We start from the raw sequence: 21,255 nt of genomic DNA, 5'->3' as shown, positions 1-21,255 counted from the left end.
TGTAGGGGCATGTCAGAACCATTATCGTCAGCGTCCTCATGCTCTTCAGTATTTTCTAAAACAGAGCAGTCGCGCTTTCGCTGATAAGTGGGCATTTTGGCTAAAATGTTTTTGATAGAATTATCCATTACAGCCGTTAATTGTTGCATAGTAAGGAGTATTGGCACACTAGATGTACTAGGGGCCTCCTGTGTGGGCAAGACTGGCGTAGACAAAGGAGGGGAAGATGCAGTACCATGCTTACTCCCCTCACTTGAGGAATCATCTTGGGCATCATTTTCTCTAAATTTTTTGTCACATACATCACATCTATTTAAATGAGAAGGAACCTTGGCTTCCTCACATACAGAACATAGTCTATCTGATAGTTCAGACATGTTAAACAGGCATAAACTTGATAACAAAGTACAAAAAACGTTTTAAAATAAAACCGTTACTGTCACTTTAAATTTTAAACTGAACACACTTTATTACTGAATATGTGAAAAAGTATGAAGGAATTGTTCAAAATTCACCAAAATTTCACCACAGTGTCTTAAAGCCTTGCACACCAAATTTGAAAGCTTTAACTCTTAAAACAACAGAACCGGAGCCGTTTTTATATTTAACCCCTATACAGTCCCTGGTATCTGCTTTGCTGAGACCCAACCAAGCCCAGAGGGGAATACGATACCAAATGACGCCTTCAGTAAGCTTTTTCTATGTATCTGAGCTCCTCACACATGCATCTGCATGCCTTGCTTCCCAAAAACAACTGCGCATTAGTGGCGCGAAAATGAGGCTCTGCCTATGATTAGAGAAGGCCCCCAGAGAAAAAGGTGTCCAATACAGTGCCTGCCGGTTATTCAACATAATTCCCAAGAATAAAATAACTCCTCAAAGCTATAAACTATTAAAAATGCTTATAAATCAATCGTTTTAGCCCAGAAAAATGTCTACCAGTCTTTAAAGCCCTTGTGAAGCCCTTTATTCTTATTTAATAAAAATGGCTTACCGGATCCCATAGGGAAAATGACAGCTTCCAGCATTACCAAGTCTTGTTAGAAATGTGTCATACCTCAAGCAGCAAAAGTCTGCTCACTGTTTCCCCCAACTGAAGTTAATTCCTCTCAACAGTCCTGTGTGGAAACAGCCATCAATTTTAGTAACGGTTGCTAAAATCATTTTCCTCTTACAAACAGAAATCTTCATCTCTTTTCTGTTTCAGAGTAAATAGTACATACCAGCACTATTTTAAAATAACAAACTCTTGATTGAAGAATAAAAACTACATTTAAACACCAAAAAACTCTAAGCCATCTCCGTGGAGATGTTGCCTGTACAACGGCAAAGAGAATGACTGGGGAAGGCGGAGCCTAGGAGGGATCATGTGACCAGCTTTGCTGGGCTCTTTGCCATTTCCTGTTGGGGAAGAGAATATCCCACAAGTAAGGATGACGCCGTGGACCGGACACACCTATGTTGGAGAAATAAATTTTAAACAAGTTGTAAAGCAAAGTTTTATTCACTTTGCATAGTTAAATATTTTATGGAGAATTAAACTAATTTGAATTAGTAGCTGTATTTTTCACAGCTTATCAAACATCAGATTTTGGTAGACAAAGTAGCCCATATAGGGATTGAACATATTCATAACTGTGTAATGATAACTAGCAAATTAGTATACACACTGTTTTAGTAATTACATAGAGAAGTTATTTCAGTTTATGTAGTTTGTTGCTTTTTAATGTGTGTATATATTTCTATATTTTAAAATATCAGAGGATGCATATGTCAAATTTAAACTCATTCATCTGAAATGATTGACAAGCCCTGCTCTCTTGAAATTGGTTGTAAGAGTGTAAGGGGCTGGGCTTCAAGAGAAAATTATGCATAGGAGGCCTTGAATGCAGATGGACAGGTTTTTTTACATTTAACACAGAAAAAAAAGTGAAACAGATTACATGTCTGCAAAAGGAGGTACCCTGTGCCCACAGTCTGTGAGATGGTCTGTTTAACCCACCAGTGCTGTATATAGTGAGTTAGTGAGACAGAGGCCTATTTATTAAAGGTCTTGCGGACCTGATCCGACAGTGCGGATAAGGTCCGCAAGACCTCGCTGAATGTGGAGAGCAATATGCTCTCCGTATTCAGCATTGCACCAGCAGCTCACAAGAGCTCAGAGCAGACGGACAGGGTTATGGAGCAGCTGTCTTTAGACCGCTGCTTCATAACTGCTGTTTCTGGCAAGTCTGAAGACTCGCCAGAAATACGGGCCCACAAGCTCCATACGGAGCTTGATAAATGGGCCTCATAGTCTGTAATCTGCCGGTGAGATGGCTGGCCTGACCCTACCCATCCCAGTACTTTATAAAGTGATCACAGTAGTCAGTGACATGGTCCAGCCCCCCCTGTACTATAACTAGTGGTACTGGGCCCCCACCCTCAGGGGAACAGTCACAGTTGCGACCTCTGCAACCCCTGTAGTTCCGACACAGTAAACTGAGTGAAGGGAGGATAAAAAGTAATAGTATGGCTCTAACAAAGGAACAGTATGTTTTTACTAGTTAAGGGCACATTTTAATTATTTGACATTCAAATAATAGCACAGATGTTTCTCCTGACATTCATGTTTACTATTCAATGTTTTTGTGCATTTGTAATATTTCCCTGATTTCAATGTAGATTTGCATAACAAAAAAAATTGCAATCTATTGTTGTGCTCCAGTACTACGAAATTTGCCAGCACTATACAAATAATAATAACGACTCAGTAAAAAGTATATCTTGGTACACTATGCAAAATATAACATGAAGAACCTTGGTCAAGTGTTACTTTACCTGAGATTTTATATATATATATATATATATATATATATATATATATATATATATATATATATATATATATATATATATATATATATATATATATATATACACACACGCAAGCACACAGGTATTGCACTTCTTTTTCAGGTAGAAATGCTTTTTTAATGTTTTTCTAATTAGCAAAGTTTTCTGAATTAGAGGTTTCTGATTGAGAGGTTGTTTATAATGGTTATAGATTTTTATTAAATATCTGGTGACTTTCTTCCTTGATAAATAGACCTAGCTTGAAATAAAAATTAGCAATCTAACCTTATTCAGTTAGCCAAAATAATGTATCTTATTTCCACCTTTATTCAGCTTTTCTGCTATTTAAAATGACCAAATAATCTTGATTGTTTTTGGGGATATACGTATGTAATATAAAGAACTGCCCTATATTAATTATGTATTGATTTGTATTTACTTATTTCATTATTTCCTGTGTTGCATTTTATTCCTACTAGCACTGGCACAAGAAGAAAACTCGAACATAATTATATGTAGTTTAATGCTGCATTCCAAATTGTATGTCATTGTTCTGCTATGTTAATGTATATCCAATGGTTTTCTGGATGTAGCAAACTTCAGAGCAAAAACAAAGAAAACGAAAACCCTTCGTGGACACTCAGCATTTCTTATGCATGGCTGTAATATGTAAGAAACTCTTAGCCACTTTCCTTGAAAATATAAAACAAAAACACAAATGGAATACTTAATTATATAGTATTAGTTAATAAGTAAGAATAATTCATTAAAATGATATATATACCTGGTCGGGTTAGAGCACATGAAGAATTGCCATCTTCAATGCGTTATTGAAATATTAAATATAAACTATTAAAAAATATTAATAAAATTTATTTAAAATTATTATACATACTGTAAATGTAAAATCTTAATTATTCATAGAATATATCTATATTTTTCAAAGTGTGTATAAAAGTTTTACATTATAAATATTCTTTTAAATCTTTGTATTTAATATTTCAAAAACAAGTATTAAAATGAGCAATTCTTCATGTGCGCGTTTGAACAAAATTGTGATTCCCTGATGCGTTACGCATATTTTCCATTCATTATGTTATTTTACGTTTCTATTATATATATATACCATTCATATGGAATAGGCACTCCAAGGGTTAAATATATGCAAAGTCCTTGTATGTAGATAATGATTCCAATAAGACTCAGCTTCTTGTATGAATTTCAACACTTTAATATAGTGAGCATTTCCAGCGTTTCAGCCCACACCTGGGCTTTTCTCAAGGTGACTAACTCACTTACACCCTCCCCCTTTTTTTATACACACCACTGATTGCACACTGACTGTCAAGTGTTATCACCTGCTGTGTCTCCCTATAGAAAATAAAGAAAGAGTTTAGGGTCCTACCTGGAGTCATATCACCATCTACTGGATAGCATGAATCAGTAAAACTTTTACCTGTGCTCCATGTCATTCTTTAATTCTAAAGTGAGAGAGACAGAAGAAATCAGGTGCAAACACTAGACTCAGCCATATGCCAACATAGAATATTTACATATATACAAATCAAATACTTTTTCACCAGAGATAATGTATATCCTAGAATTCCTAGATATATCTCATCCTAAAAAAACATGTGAGGGATAGGTTCGTGTTAAGACCCCTTGGTTTAATTGTGTCAAGTTCCACTATCCATTTAGCCTCTCTTTGAAGTAATAATCTTTTCCTATTTCCACCTCTTTTTAATTTTGGAATCTGGTCAATAGGACAGCACCTTAGGCTTGAGACTGGCTGTTTACGGTCCAAAAAAATGCTGTGCTACAGGTTGGTCAGTCTTGCCTGTATTAAGAGCCTGTCTGATGCTAGATCTATGTACAGCAATTCATTCTTTCAGCATGCACTCCATTTTCCCAATATACATTTCTCCACATTGGCATTTGATCATATAGACAACGTATGTAGATTCACAATTCAAAGTTTGCCTTATTCTATATCTTTTGTCTGTGTGACTGTGATAGAATGTGTCACCCAATATCAAATTGTCACAAGTGACACAACCATGGCAACGATATACCCCACCTTTTCTAGCTAGAAATTGGCTTTTCTCTGTTTCATATTTGTCTGTTGGGTCTGCATGTACTAGCATATCCTTAAGACTCCTTCCCTTTCTGTTGGAGAAAATAGGTCTCTCTTTCACCTGTGTCCCTAATCTTTCATCAACATGTAGTACCTTCCAATTGTCTAGTACAACTTTTCTCAGTTTCCATGTGTCAGTAGAATAATCTGTCACAAAGTATAGTCTGTCTGTCATCTCTCTCTTTGGGCATTGGACCTCAATATCACCCATCACTACCTGTTTTAAACTATCCGCTATCAAACACTTTGGGTATCTTCGCTGTAAAAACCTCTTACCCATCTCATTTACAGCCTCTGTGCATTTTTCTGGGTTAGATGTTAATCGTACTGCCCTCATCATTTGAGCTTTTGGCATAGACCTCAATAAATGTCTGGGGTGAAAGCTCTCAAATCTGACTATGGTGTTTCTATCTGTGGGTTTCCTGTACATTCTAGTGCCCAAACCATTTACCTCCTTAAAGATCTCCACATCTAGGAATTCTATCTTTAGTGTACTCCACTTAGCCACAAATTTGATTGGGCCATTGATATTATTAAGTTTTTCTACAAAGCATGTTAGAATATCCTCACTGCCTCCCCAAACAAAAAACACGTCATCTATAAAACGTTTATAACCTCTTCCATATGTTTGAAATAGGGGATCTGAGAATATATGTGTCTGTTCATAATTATGCATGTAAATGTTAGCATAGCTAGGGGCCACATGTGACCCCATAGCTGTGCCAACTCGTTGTAGGTAAATGTCCCTCTCAAATTTAAAGAAATTATTGTGTAGAACAAAGTGCAACAATAATTATATAAATTCTTCTAGGGGACCTTTATAATCTTTATCTCCTATCAATATATCCCTTACTACCTGTATACCCTCTTCATGTGGGATACAGGTATATAGATTTGATACATCCATCGTTACAAAAAAAATATTAATCACATTGCCCTAGTCCTTTAAGACCATATATAAAGTCAGCAGAATCTTTGATAAATGTTAGTATCTTCTTTACACTTTCCTGTAGCAGTCCATCCAAAAATTTGGCTATTGGTTGATTCAAAGAATCGATTGCAGAAATAATGAGCCTGCAATGCTGAGTCTTACTGGAATCATTATATATATATATATATATATATATATATATATATATATATATATATATATATATATATATATAAACAGGTATAAATATAATAGAAGTCCTGACTGACTCATCAATGCCCAAAAAACAATGATGTTACAGACGTGAACATTGGTATATACATTCTCCTTAAAAAATAAAGAAAAACGTGTCTTACCATTTCCCTAAAATCCAATTAAGGGGGGGTCAAAAGGGTGGGCTGATTTATGAGAATACATATATCTAAAAAATCGACAATGATACAGACGTGAAAATTGGTATTTAGATTCTACTTGAAAAATAAAGAAACACATGTTTTACCATTTACCCAAAATCCGTTTAAGGGGGGTCAAAAGAGGGAGGGCTGATTTATGAGGATACCTATATCTCAAAAACCGACAATGTTACAGATGTGAAAATTGGTATTTAGATTCTCCGTGAAAAAAAAAAAAAACACGTTTCACCATTTCCCCAAAATCCTCTTGAGGGGGATCAAAAGAGGGGGGCTAATTTATGAGGATACCTATATCTCAAAAACAGATGATGTTACAGACGTGAAAATAGTATTTAGATTCTCTTTTAAAAATTAAGAAAAACGTGTTTTACCATTTTCCAAAAATCCACTTAAGGGGGGTCAAAAGGGGGGTCTTATTTATGAGGATACCTATATCTCAAAAAACAAAGATGTTATAGACAGAAAAATTGGTATTTAGATTACAAGAAACACAGAGAATTAACGAAAACTCAAGTTCATGTCAGCGAGTCTGCTACCAGACCAGAACGGGCACACACGTGAGTGCACACATCGTTGCGAGTAGTCACATTTTTGGCAAAACACAAAATCCACAAAAGCCGCGGGCAACAGTTAGTAAAATATATTTTTATAGATATATCTAATAATGTTAATGTAAAATATATATCTATACCTATAATAGATATATAGGTATAGGTAGATAGATAGATAGATAGATAGATAGATAGATAGATAGATAGATAGATAGATAGATGGATAAATAGATAGATAGATAGATAGATAGATAGATAGATAGATAGATAGATAGATAGATATAGAAATGTGTATTTACAATAAAAAGTACATTATCCTGTAAGTAAAGAGCATTGGAATGTTAAATATGTACAGTAAATATACAGTAAAACTTAAATACACAGTTCTTTGCAGCCCTTTTTTCAAACACCTTTTACTATATATCTTTGAACCCTTATAACTTTTTAAAGGGACAGAATAATCAAAAATAAACATTTGTGATTCAGATAGGGCATGTAATTTTAAACAACTTTCCAATTTACTTTTATTATCAATTTTGGTTTGTTCTCTTGGTATTCTTAGTTGAAAGTTAAACCTAGGAGGCTCATATGCACATTTCTTAGCCCTTGAAGGCCGCCTCTTATCTGAATGCATTTTGGAGAAAAAAAATCACAACTAGAGGGCGTTGGTTCATGTGTGTCATATAGATAACATTGTGCTCATGCATGTGGAGTTACCTAGGAGTAAGTACTGATTGGCTAAAATGCAAGTCTGCAAAAAGAACTGAAATAAGGGGCAGTCTGCAGAGACTTAGATACAAGGTAATTACAGAGGTAAAAAGTATATTAATATAACTGTGTTAGTTATGCAAAACTGGGGGATGGGTAATAAAGGGATTATCTATTTGTTTAAACAACAATTCTGGGGTAGACTGTCCCTTTAAATATTTTTTTTTTAAATATTTTTTTTTAATTAGATAGTGTTTTTATGAGTGTAACTGTACTTTTAAGTGTATTTATGTTTTGTTACCCTTTAAGCAGCTCTCAAGTCGATTGAGCTTGAGTGAACAAGTTTACTTTCATATGCATGCTATTTACGTCGCTCACAAAAAGCAGATTAAAACCCCATACTGCTTGCACGCAATAATTAGCGTTCCACTTGTAATCTAGCACAATTTACAATCACTTGCTATAACAGTTGCTTTATTTAAATATAGTAACAATCATTATATATCCTATTAAATATTATTTTTAGATGGTGCAGACCCTAAAACAATATTTGTTGTTATCTCATAAAAAGGTAGATACATAGAAATATATTACTGCTCATGTTTAAAACAAAGGGAATTCAGCCCTCTTAATTATAAAAATAGAAAACAAATGTATTATTCATTTGTCAAGTGCATGTTCTGTCTCAGATACTTGCATATCCCTCTTAAATACATGAGTGAAATTCTATATATTTACATATTAACAATGATATCATGTCATAAGATGAACCTATTGAGGTAGTAGCTGTGTAGTCCACACCTGAGATGCAATACCCTGCTGCACCAGTCCGGAGCACACATTTAGTGACTGGGCAGGATAGACTTGGGATCTATGCACTCAGGTAGTTCACTGGATGTACAAATAGAAAAATGTTACTCTAGCAGAAAAACCATGCAGGAGTTTAAGATAGTTCAAGCAACAGAGAGAATACAAGTTTTTAGTATATACATTCAGTGGCAATTATTGCAAAGATCCAGAGATTGCAACACGGGCAGTCGTGGCATCCTATTTGGCCATATATGCAGTGTTTACACAAAGTTCTGCACAAGAATACAAGAATAAGAGATTTAAAATGTTATAACTACTTAAGTGTGCTTTGATATTACATCAAGTCTCCTTTCCCTATAACCACCACATTGGCTCAGCCTGCAACAGCAAGACTGGCGAGAGGTACTTCTGAAGTTGCAATATCCTTCAGAGTAAGCTATCACTGTGTGCTCATGTCTCAGTAATAGGACTACAACACATGTTGCAGGTTACAAGCATGTGGCTTCAAAACATCAGATAGAGGCATCAAACACACACGTTGGCGACATGCATTTCACCACCATAGGCATCACAACCAGGCTTTGTCAGGGTGTTATACCAGTTTCCCAGTTTAAAATGTAGAGAAATTGCTCTTTTAGTAATATTTTTTGTTTATGGAAATATCTGTCTCTGATAATTGAATGGGATGAGCTTGTGGGGAGAGCACAACTCAAGTCCTCAGGACCCTTAACAGGCCACATATTAATTATATCTTAACTAGAGCACAGGTGGAATGATCAGCTGAGGGATGAGCTGATTTCTTCACCTGTGCTCTAGTTAAGATATAAGAGGACTGAGTTTGGGAAACATTACTATACACAGTAAGACCAATACTTAGGGCTCTAATAACCAAGCTACATTAGCAGCTTCAAAGCATAAACATTTCAGGTTTACGTGAGCGTGCCTGAAATACTAGTTAAGTAGCAGCAGGAAGATTGATAGCCCCCTCTTGAGCGTGATTGGCCATGCACGAGCGAGGGTCAGCATTGCACAAGCAGAAGCTTGTGCAATGTTAAATGCGGGCAGCTTATTACTGCCCACTCACCATGAGGCTGGGTGGACGAGGTTCCTGACATAGAAACTTGTCCACCCGCCTAATGGAGCCCTTAGAGAGAACAATGGAAAATTAACATTTTAGCACCTCTCTGTCCAACGCCCCACATGATTTATTTTCTTAAATGTCCTATTTATACAGCTTTTAAATAAAAAGTATTTGTATTGAAATTTTCAGTATAGGTGGGGATATAAAAAACAAAAGCAGTTGTTTCAAATTACTAAATCAAGGCAAAGGAGCTAATTTATTACATGACAGCAGGTAACATAGGTCACTGGAAACACATTAAAGGAGCAAAAATAGGGTATTCAAGAGAAAAATATTCCCAGTAACAGTTTTGAAACTATAATAGTCACAAAAAAATCTGAAATGATTTTATAGGAATTGTATGAAGCTGTGGACAATATGGAACAAATGTGTTGGCTTAGAATGAAAACCATAATACATGCTAAAAAAATATCTGTTTGTTTATGCTGGAAGCAAAGAATGACTGTCCACAAAGACATTAAGAAACTATACTTTGATGTTCAGTTGGGACAATATACTCTAGAACAGGGCTGTCCTATATTTATCCATGAGGGCTGAAGATAGACAAGTTGTTTGACACATATTGTGTGAGAAATTTTAAATGTCTTAGGCAGGCAAAAAATCTAATTTGTAGATAAAACCCAACACATCCCAAGGCCAGTAATGTATTCACAAGAAAACAATGCCAGAATGATGAACTACAACGGTTATAGTAAGTAGACCTGCCCAAACCTGTGATGTGCACATTGTATAAATACGGAAGAGTTATGCAATTACTGGGATTCTACAAAGGAATATTTTATGTGATGATAAAAGTTAGAAGAAAAAAATTAAAATTACTGATGTGTAGTTTTTAAATGAAAGTTATAAAGGTTAGCAGTGTGATTGTCTTTGAGTAACAAATGTCAGATTTTTCTGTGTTAACTAAAATAAAATGAACAAAGTATTCAGACAAACTTTAGGATGTCCATTTCGGTTGATTTCATGTCACATACTTTTGGATCATTAACGAATGATTTCTATGAAATTTGACTGAAAATAAATCATCTTTTGATATCTTGTATTGAATAGTCTTAAAACTGTACCTCTTTAATTTTGCATAAATTAAAGTTATGAGATCACTATTTAATCTAATTGCAAAAATAGTTACCAGGTTTTATATAAAACAATATGTATTTTATTTTTATTATTTTCATTTTCTCTATGCTGTTGCTGTATACTGTAGAGAGCAAAACTTCAAATGTTTGAAATAAAAAATCCCAAAGCAAGAAACAAAGACCTAGATTTGGAGTTTGGCGTTAGCCGTGAAAACCAGCGTTAGAGGCTCCTAACGCTGGTTTTAGGCTACCGCCGGTATTTGGAGTCACTCAAAATAGGGTCTAACACTCACTTTTCAGCCGCGACTTTTCCATACCGCAGATCCCCTTACGTCAATTGCGTATCCTATCTTTTCAATGGGATTTTTCTAACTCCGGTATTTAGAGTCGTTTCTGAAGTGAGCGTTAGACATTTAACGACAAAACTCCAGCCGCAGGAAAAAAGTCAGTAGTTAAGAGCTTTCTGGGCTAACGCCGGTTTATAAAGCTCTTAACTTCTGTACTCTAAAGTACACTAACACCCATAAACTACCTATGTACCCCTAAACCGAGGTCCCCCCACATCGCCACCACTCTATTAATTTTTTTTAGCCCCTAATCTGCCGACCGCCACCTACGTTATCCTTATGTACCCCTAATCTGCTCCCCCTAACACCGCCGACCCCTGTATTATATTTATTAACCCCTAATCTGCCCCCCTCAACGTCGCCTCCATCTGCCTACACTTATTAACCCCTAATCTGCCAACCGCAAAGCGCCGCCACCTACGTTATCCTTATGTACCCCTAATCTGCTGCCCCTAACACCGTCGACCCCTATATTATATTTATTAACCCCTAATCTGCCCCCCACAACGTCGCCTCCACCTGCCTACACTTATTAACCCCTAATCTGCCGAGTGGACCTGAGCGCTACTATAATAAAGTTATTAACCCCTAATCCGCATCACTAACCCTATAATAAATAGTATTAACCCCTAATCTGCCCTCCCTAACATCGCCGACACCTAACTTCAATTATTAACCCGTAATCTGACGACTGGAGCTCACCGCTACTCTAATAAATGTATTAACCCCTAAAGCTAAGTCTAACCCTAACACTAACACCCCTATAAGTTAAATATAATTTACATCTAACGAAATTAATTAACTCTTATTAAATAAATTATTCCTATTTAAAGATAAATACTTACCTGTAAAATAAATCCTAATATAGCTACAATATAAATTATAATTATATTATAGCTATTTTAGGATTAATATTTATTTTACAGGTAACTTTGTATTTATTTTAACCAGGTACAATAGCTATTAAATAGTTAAGAACTATTTAATAGCTAAAATAGTTAAAATAATTACAAAATTACCTGTAAAATAAATACTAACCTAAGTTACAATTAAACCTAACACTACACTATCAATAAATTAATTAAATAAACTACCTACAATTACCTACAATTAAACCTAACACTACACTATCAATAAATTAATTAAATAAAATACCTACAATTACCTACAATTAACCTAACACTACACTATCAATAAATTAATTAAATACAATTCCTACAAATAAATACAATTAAATAAACTAGCTAAAGTACAAAAAATAAAAAAGAACTGTTACAAAAAATAAAAAAATATTTACAAACATAAGAAAAATATTACAACAATTTTAAACTAATTACACCTACTCTAAGCCCCCTAATAAAACAACAAAGCCCCCCAAAATAAAAAATTCCCTACCCTATTCTAAATTACTAAAGTTAAAAGCACTTTTACCTTACCAGCCCTGAACAGGGCCCTTTGCGGGGCATGCCCCAAGAAGTTCAGCTCTTTTGCCTGTAAAAAAAAACATACAATACCCCCCCCCCAACATTACAACCCACCACCCACATACCCCTAATCTTACCCAAACCCCCCTTAAATAAACCTAACACTAAGCCCCTGAAGATCATCCTACCTTGTCTTCACCTCACCAGGTATCACCGATCCGTCCTGGGTCCAAAATCTTCATCCAACCCAAGCGGGGGTTGGCGATCCATCATCCGGTGGCTGAAGAGGTCCAGAAGAGGCTCCAAAGTCTTCATCCTATCCGGGAAGAAGAGGCGTTCCGGACCGGCAACCATCTTGATCCAAGCGGCATCTTCTATCTTCATCCGATGACGAACGGCTCCATCCTGAAGACCTCCACCGCGGACCCATCTTCTTCCGGCAACGTCCAACTGAAGAATGACGGTTCCTTTAAGGGACGTCATCCAAGATGGCGTCCCTCGAATTCCGATTGGCTGATAGGATTCTATCAGCCAATCGGAATTAAGGTAGGAATATTCTGATTGGCTGATGGAATCAGCCAATCAGAATCTAGTTCAATCCGATTGGCTGATCCAATCAGCCAATCAGATTGAGCTCGCATTCTATTGGCTGATTTAGGTTTATTTAAGGGGGGTTTGGGTTAGATTAGGGGTATGTGGGTGGTGGGTTGTAATGTTGGGGGGGGGGTATTGTATGTTTTTTTTACAGGCAAAAGAGCTGAACTTCTTGGGGCATGCCCCGCAAAGGGCCCTGTTCAGGGCTGGTAAGGTAAAAGAGCTTTTAACTTTAGTAATTTAGAATAGGGTAGGGCATTTTTTATTTTGGGGGGCTTTGTTGTTTTATTAGGGGCTTAGAGTAGGTGTAATTAGTTTAAAATTGTTGTAATATTTTTCTTATGTTTGTAGATATTTTTTATTTTTTGTAACTTAGTTCTTTTTTATTTTTTGTACTTTAGTTAGTTTATTTCATTGTAGTTATTTGTAGATATTGTATTTAATTAATGTATTGATAGTGTAGTGTTAGGTTAATTGTAGGTAATTGTAGGTATTTTATTTAATTAATTTAATGATAGTATAGTGTTAGGTTTAATTGTAACTTAGGTTAGGATTTATTTTACAGGTAATTTTGTAATTATTTTAACTAGGTAACTATTAAATAGTTCTTAACTATTTAATAGCTATTGTACCTGGTTAAAATAATTACAAAGTTGCCTGTAAAATAAATATTAATCCTAAAATAGCTACAATGTAATTATTTGTTATATTGTAGCTATATTAGGGTTTATTTTACAGGCAAGTATTTAGCTTTAAATAGGAATAATTTATTTAATAAGAGTTAATTAATTTCGTTAGATTAAAATTATATTTAATTTAGGGGGGTGTTAGTGTTAGGGTTAGACTTAGCTTTAGGGGTTAATCCATTTATTAGAATAGCGGTGAGCTCCGGTCGGCAGATTAGGGGTTAATAATTGAAGTTAGGTGTCGGCGATGTTAGGGAGGGCAGATTAGGGGTTAATACTATTTATTATAGGGTTAGTGAGGCGGATTAGGGGTTAATAACTTTATTATAATAGCGGTGCGGTCCGCTCGGCAGATTAGGGGTTAATAAGTGTAGGCAGGTGGAGGCGACGTTGAGGGGGGCAGATTAGGGGTTAATAAATATAATATAGGGGTCGGCGGTGTTAGGGGCAGCAGATTAGGGGTACATAGGGATAATGTAAGTAGCCGCGGTTTACGGAGCGGAAGATTAGGGGTTAATAATAATATGCAGGGGTCAGTGATAGCGGGGGCGGCAGAATAGGGGTTAATAAGTGTAAGGTTAGAGGTGTTTAGACTCGGGGTACATGTTAGAGTGTTAGGTGCAGACGTAGGAAGTGTTTCCCCATAGAAAACAATGGGGCTGCGTTAGGAGCTGAACGCAGGCTGTGAGTGGAACCACAGAAAGGCAGTCTGTGAGTAGAACCACAGAAAGACAGGCTGTAAGTGGATTCAAAAGAAGGCAGGCTGTGAGTGGTTCCACAAGAAGGCAGGCCATGAGTGGAACCACAGGAAGGAAGGCTGTGAGTGGAACCACAATAAGGCAGGCAGTGAGTGGAGTAGAAAAGAGCAGGGTTTGCTGTAATACTATGGTGTTGTACTGTAATAATACATATAAACCATATCCAGTGTTATTTGATACTGTAGAAAGCAAATAGCTTGATGTTCAAGCCGATAGTGTACAAAGTAGTAATGCTGAAACTCCAACAATCACAGAACTTAGGAAAAGGAGAGGACTTACTGTGTGAATCCCATGTACAGGGCTCAGGATATTGATCTGCAGATAAACAGCCGGTATTTTGTGTCGGCAAGGTTTCATACTCAGAAAGTATCTGTTCAAACCCACTGTGTCTGATCCCACTAACAAAATGTCTCCACTATTGCATCACTGATAGGCTCCACTCTACTGCAAAATGGTAGATAAACCAATCGCCCCAGGCTTCATTCTATGATGTGAGAACAAGCGGCCAATCAGGGGGTAGCACTCTCCTGCAGTGTGAAGCATAGGCTGTCATCTGCTTAACTGAAACAGCTACGGTCCAAGAGGATCAGTCTCTGCCTAACTGGCAAATAGAGAATCCAAAAATAGAAAAAATAGAAGTGCTGGCAGAGACTGAAGTGGTGAATAAAAGTTCATACTTTATTTGAATCCATATAAAAAAAACAGAGGCACTCTCCATATTCAAAAATGGTCAGGACATCTCACCCATATGAAAGCTTATGCTTTTCGGCTGAAAGCCTTAGTCATAGCTGGGGGTTACATGTTAAGCACAGCATTTAAAAAGGGAGCCTTAACATCCCATTGGATAAAAAGATGTGTGTGGAAGTGTCCCATGTATAGTAAGTTAACACTTCACTGACAAATATCCTATACTAAATCTACATACATAATTTACAAATACTCCTAAACAATACCCTTTCCAGTTGTAATACTCTGATTGGGAACCACAATTTTATCATCACTTTTATACCATACTACAAGAGGTGGAAGCAGAAAATAAAGACGCATATTTAACACAGATAGGGATACATATCCCCTGGTCATTTTAAAGTGTATTGCACATGCACAAGATAATTTAATTATTTAAAATCATCATCAAATTTACAGAAACATGTCAAAAAGTCCAGATTTATACCTTATCATTACCCTTTGAGTGTGAATTTGATGAGTCCATTTTGTTGCCAAAATAAAGTGCAAAACCTATGGTCAGGATAACTGTGATCACCTAAGCTATTGTTGTGCATGCATCATATGGGTGATTTTTATGCTAAAAGAATTATTTCCAATATGGAAATTTTGCTTGGATTGTGATCGCTCAGAACTTGAAAAACATGGATTGTGAACTTAAAAAACACCAATAGATAGAATCAGAAAGAGAGAAATCGGCCTCTTTAAAATCATATACATGCATAATTGCTGTATGTATAAAGGGCCAAACTATCGGCTAGATTACGAGTTTTGCGTTATGAGGGGTGTGGTGCTAACTTGCACATTATTGACACCGCTCACTTCCCTACAGCGCCGGTATTACAGGTTTACAAAAACCGGGCGTTATCAGGCAATAAGTGAGCATAGAGCAAAATTGTGCTCCATACCGCACTCCAATACCAGTACTGTTGAAAGCTGCAGTGAGCTGGTTTTATGTGCTCGTGCACGATTTCCCCATAGACATCAATGGGGAGAGCACCTGCAAAAAAGCATCGTAAAGCTTCGTAACGCAGCCCCATTGATTCCTATGGGGAAAGAAAATTTATGTTTACACCTAACACCCTAACATGAACCCCGAGTCTAAACACCCCTAATCTTACACTTATTAAGCCCTAATCTGCCGCCCCGACATCGCCAACACCTACATTATACTTATTAACCCCTAATCTGCCACTCCGGACATCGCCACCACTATAATAAACATATTAACCCCTAAACCGCTGCACTCCTGCATCACAAACACTAGTTAAATATTATTAACCGCTAATCTGCCACCCCTAATATCGCCACCACCTACCTACATTTATTAACCCCTAATCTTCGCCCCCCAACGTCACCGCCACAATAATAAATTTATTAACCCCTAAACCTAAGTCTAACCCTAACACCCCCTAACTTAAATATAATTAAAATAAATCTAAATAAAACCTACTATCATTAACTAAATAATTCCTATTTAAAACTAAATACTTACCCGTATAAAAATAAACCCTAAGCTAGCTACAATATAACTAATAGTTACATTGTAGCTATCTTAGGGTTTATTTTTATTTCACAGGTAAGTTTTTATTTATTTTAACTAGGTAGAATAGTTAGTAAATAGTTATTAAATATTTACTAACTACCTAGCTAAAATAAATACAAATTTACCTGTGAAATAAAAGCTAACCTGTCTTACACTAACACTTAACCTTACACTACAATTAAATACATTAAATTAATTAAATACAATTACCTAAATTACAAAAACAAGCAAACACTAAATTACACAAAATAAAAAAAGAAATTATCAGTTATTTAAACTAATTACACATAATCTAATAGCCCTATCAAAATAAAAAGCCCCCCAAAATAAAAAAAACCTATTCTAAACTAAACTACCAATAGCCCTTAAAAGGGCCTTTTGCGGGGCATTACCCCAAAGAAATCAGCTCTTTTACCTGTAAAATAAAATACAAACAACCCCCAACAGTAAAACCCACCACCCACACAACCAATCCCCCAAATAAAAACCTAACTAAAGAAACCTAATCTCCCCATTGCCCTGAAAAGGGCATTTGGATGGGCATTGCCCTTAAAAGGACATTTAGCTCTTTTTCTGCCCAAACCCTAATCTAAAAATAAAACCCACCCAATAATCCCTTAAAAAAACCTAACACTAACCCCCGAAGATCCACTTAAAGTTTTGAAGACCGGACATCCATCCTCAATGAAGCCGGGAGAAGTCTTCAGCCAAACGGCAAGAAGTCCTCAACGAAGCCGGGAGAAGTCTTCATCCAAGCCGGCAGAAGTGGTCCTCCAGACGGGCAGAAGTCTTCATCCAGATGGCATCTTCTAACTTCATCCATCCGACGCGGAGCAGCTCCATCTTCAAGACATCCGGCACGGAGCATCCTCTTCAATCAAAGTTTTCTTCCAGAATGAAGGTTCCTTTAAATGACGTCATCCAAGATGGCGTCCCTTGAATTACGATTGGCTGATAGAATTCTATCAGCCAATCGGAATTAAAGGTGAAAAAATCCAATCAGCCAATAGGATTGAGCTCACATTCTATTGGCTGTTAATAATTTTATTTTAGTGTTTGCGATGTGGGAGGGCCTCGGTTTAGGGGTTAATAGGTAGTTTATGGGTGTTAGTGTACTTTTTAGCACTTTAGTTATGAGTTTTATGCTACAGCTTTGTAGCATAAAACTCATAACTACTGACTTTAGATTGCATTACGAATCTTGCGGGATAGGCTGTATCGCTCACTTTTTGGCCTCCCAGAAAAAGCTTGCAATATCGACGCTATGGAAGTCCAATTGAAAAAGACTTTACCCAAATTGCGTAAGTTAATTTGCGTTACGGCCAAAAAAGTGTGTGGTACAGCTTTTTTAACAAGACTCATAATAGCAGCGGTAGTGAAATAGTAGCGTTATAACCCATATCGCTGCTTTTCCACTCATAACGCAAAACTCGTAATCTAGCTGTATATTAGAAAATAATTTTTTTTTTACTTTAATTAAACTTAACTTTTACCGTGTAAACACCAAAGTTATACTAAACTTACAGATATGACTTTCCATTAATTATTAAGTTTGATTAGAAACATGAACAATACTTAACTTTGTGTATTTTTGATGTTTATAACAACTTTACAATAATAAAATTCCTTATTTAACATTGCTACAAATGTGTATTCTGTTGAGTAAATCCTGACAAAGCCCCTTTTCGCTCAGCATTGTGCGTGAAACACGCGTCGACAGACATTTTCAAACAGGAGCAGTAATCTAGGCACCTGCAATGAGTAAGCGGTAGTGTCTAGTTGTCCAGAAGGTAAATCACAGAGGCGGTGATACTTTGCCTATTAAAGTTGGTGTCCCTATGAGCAAGGAGACACGACTCTTCGATGGAATAGGTGAGAGAAGTATTGGATGTCGGAGGTACCTATCCCGGTCCGCTCTTTTAGTGCCCTGTGAAGTTTGATACCCGGACGTATCTGCACTAACTACAACGGTTTGTTTAAAGCTGCAATTGTCACATAACTTTCTCTATGATTCATGGATGTGGATGTCTAAAGAACTGTATACTTTGTGTTACCTCATAGCTGGCGTTGGAGGACGCTTTTACCTCGGTTTGTCAGCTGATGTTATTTTACAGATAATAGGGAATCACGCTATAGTGATCTCAGCGTTGAAGGCTTTTTAACGTTGCAACCTGTGGGGGTGGCTGACTTCCCAACTAAGTCAGTTCTGTTTGTCGAGAGGACATTTTTTAAGTTATTTGAGCTGTTCTTATTGACCTTAGTAACTAGCCCTCCACTATTTGTATTGCTTTACAATTTAGAAATATGTTACCTGTAACAATGTTTCATCTTGTTGCTTAATAATCTGCCTGATTTAATTTAGGTTTCCTAAGTATTTTCTATTGGTCTTTGTTATAAACATCCACTGCAGTGGTTTTATGTACTGTATATGTTGACATGACGCTTTGAACAATTATCTGCTGTGTTTCTTGTAATAAATTAATTGCATTAGATCTGACACTATCCCTCAGCCATTTATCTACGTATTAGATTGGTAAGAGAAAGTTTTTTTTGAGTGCTGCAATCCCCCTCTATTATTCACAGTATCTCATATAGCTCTACTGTGTAATTCTCTTCTCTTGTAGTACTGGAATTATATTTAAGTAAGGGGGTCTGCACCGGGTCTAACACGAGTTAATGCTGTGTTGACTTAATTCATTAATCCAGATTAAAATTACTCCCATCCTACTTATTGAGGAGGGATCTAGGTATCCTCTCCAACAACTTATTTGGTTAATGTAATATATATATATATATAAAAGTACACATTTAGTGTAAAACTAATTATAATTTGTGTATAATGGAGTTATAGCCTTGCAAAATATAGTGCAAAGTTTAATTCTTTGCTTTTGAATGATTTCAGTATGTATTACATATCTTACTACTATTAACATGGGCAACAAGGAAAATATATTATCTGTATTATAGTTAAGCAAATTATTAGTAATGCCTTTAAAGTGATGGTAAATTGTAGCTAGGATCTACCCATGCTAAAAATAGAGGTTCTTTTTTTAGCTTAAAAAGGATCATATAAGCTCATATGATTTCTTGTTTTTAAAATTGAGGACAAATCCTAGCATTTTTGAAATGCTTTGATTTGCCAGTGCTAAAAATAAAGTGGACTTGGTCATAAAGTATAAAAAACTTCATGTTGAAAGTTCCTTTATTTTCCTGCAGTTTATGCGAAGCTAAGCACCTCTGACCACCTATGGCAAATCCCTATATTCTGAAACCTCTTAGCCAATAGCATGTTACCATCTGGCATAATGTCACTTGGCTAGCACAGCAATTGGAAACTTCTCCTTAACGTAAAAAATAGTGCGGAGGGGCTCAGCCCAGCATAAACTGCAGGAAAATAAAGGAACTTTCAGCATGAAGTTTTTTATACTTTATGACTAAGTCCCCTTTATTTTTAGCAATGGTAAATCAAAGCTTTTCAAAAACTCTAGGTTTTACCATCATTTTAAAAACAAGAAATCATATGAGCTTATGCTATAAAAAGAAAGTCTTTATATAAAAAGGAGGATGCAAAAACTTTGAAAGATCGAAATCTGTTTATGGTTTAAGCACAAACATATCTCTAGGAAAGATTATCTATACTTTATTATTATTATTATTATTATTATTATCAGGTATTTGTAGAGCAGATTCCGCAGATTCCGCAGATTCCGCAGTGCTAACATAGAGTTCATTTGACTAAAGGCCTTACTGTTCAAGCTGTCAACTTTTGATTTGTGTATCATCTCATTAAAAAATCTGAGCACAAATTATATTTCAAAATTAACAAGCAGTGATCTATTTTAAGTTATTGAATATGTGCCGGGCATCATCAGGCACAGACTAAGCAGTTGGGCAATAAGACCTGCACTAAGGACCCGGCATATAAAGGTGCTCCAAGGTGGGTAGGGCTTCCAGTGTGCTGCTTATGCTCACATTCACAGTTATATAAGCCATCACTGTAGGGTCAGTTGAGCTACTTTAGCAGTTGTGACCCCCCCGTTCACAGGTTACCTAGAGCAGCTGCAGAGTGGAAAACTATGCTAATGATTGTGAACTGGGGTCAGCAGCAGATGATCAGGAGCTAGGACAGTGCTGACAGCTGTGCTAGCAGTAACTAAGCCATTAAGGATTGGAAGAGTGGGGGCCCTGTCCCTGGAGTGATAGCCTTGTTCCTGGATTGGAAGTGTGTTGCTGTGGGTGTCCTGTAGTGTGGGGTCTAGCCCTGGAGGGAGCATCTGTGGCTGTGGGGTCCTGGAGTATGGGGTCCCTGACCCTGATGTTGAGGGCCCTGTCTCTGGATGTTAGAAACCTTTGTTGTGGAGGGTTGAGGGAGGGGAACAGGAGGCAGGGATGGAAGAGTCTGAACTATTGAATTCATCATTACACCTAATAAGAAAGTACAAAATATCTTTAGTAGTTTATATTTAAGAATAAACAGTACATTTAGACTTTGTAGTAAATGTGATATGTACATAGTGATGGTAAACACAGCCTTTACTGAATGCAAATATGAATTTGTTGTTGAAAAACATCTAT

The sequence above is a fragment of the Bombina bombina genome, chromosome 5 (genome assembly GCF_027579735.1).
Source record: "Bombina bombina isolate aBomBom1 chromosome 5, aBomBom1.pri, whole genome shotgun sequence".
In the NCBI taxonomy this organism is placed as follows: Eukaryota; Metazoa; Chordata; class Amphibia; order Anura; family Bombinatoridae; genus Bombina; species Bombina bombina.
The sequence above is the reverse complement of the archived record's forward strand: the minus strand, read 5'-3'. Positions refer to the sequence as shown.